We start from the raw sequence: 1,193 nt of genomic DNA on the forward strand, positions 1-1,193 counted from the left end.
TCCAATCAACCCCCACTGTCCATCACTCCCAGACCAGGGTAGTGCCCTGCTGTTGAGTGAGTACTTGCAGAAAGGGGTTTTACAGGGACCAGCTGCAATAGGTTCTAAACGTCTTACTCTTAGGGGGTTGGTGCAGTAGCATAGCCAGGAACGCATTTGTGTTTCTTGCCGTGACCAGAGTTATCCCCGCCACACCTTGAGCATCACTAGGTATTACTCCAACCCTCCTACTCCGGAAATCGTCTTGACACATGAGCATCCTTTGAACATCTTTTTGAGGTTGGAGTATATCTCCTGTCTTCCCCGCCCCATTTGCCATAAACTTGGATATAGTCAGAGACTCTACCCCTCTGTGTATGTGTGTCTGAGATGCAGCTCCTCTCCTTGGGTCTATCTCACTACTTGGGGAGCAGATGAGGTGAGATTTGGGGCCACACCTGGCAGTGATTGAGGTCTGTGCCCTGCTCTGTGCTCAGGGGACTAGTGGACACTAGGTACCAGGGAAGGCCCTCTGGGGTACCAGTTGGCCGTCATCTGCTTCAGTCTGGTGTGCTCCTCCCTGCCCCTGTGTTCATAACTTCATTGAAAGTTCATAGATGTGAACATTCTTGAGTCCTTTCCAAAAGTGGCTGTTAGGAGGAAAGGAAGGAGTTGGAGGCTCTGAGGAACATTATGGACTTCAAAATCTCATTTGGAATAAGTGTAATTTTTATTTACCTTTTATTCTTTTATCCTGTTTGGGACACAGCGGTGATGCTCAGGTGTTAGGTCTGGCTTGGCACTCAGGAATCACTCCTGGCGGTGCTTGGGGGACCGGATTGGATTCCGGTGACCGAACAAATGCCCTGCCCTCTGTACTATCACTCTGTCTTCAAGTATAATTTTTCATTCTTTTTCTTTTATAAAATCACTCACCCGTAGGAGTGAAATCATAGTTGGAAAACCTGGCCTGTGAACTCTGAGCACTTCTGGATGTGGTCCCAAAACAAAATAACAAACCCAGAGGATTGACCCTTGAAAACATATTTCTAGATATTCTAGAAACTAGATTTCACACCGCTGCTGTTGGCAGATTTCTTCTCATTGCCTTTATTTGGGCAGGGGGAGGATTGGATATGCGGGCTTTTGCCAAACCCAGCAGTGCTCCGGGATCACTCCTTGGCAATTCAGGATATCAAGTTGAGTCTTCTGAA

Source organism: Sorex fumeus, unplaced genomic scaffold (assembly GCF_029834395.1).
Source record: "Sorex fumeus unplaced genomic scaffold, SorFum_2.1 ptg000134l, whole genome shotgun sequence".
Lineage (NCBI taxonomy): Eukaryota > Metazoa > Chordata > Mammalia > Eulipotyphla > Soricidae > Sorex > Sorex fumeus.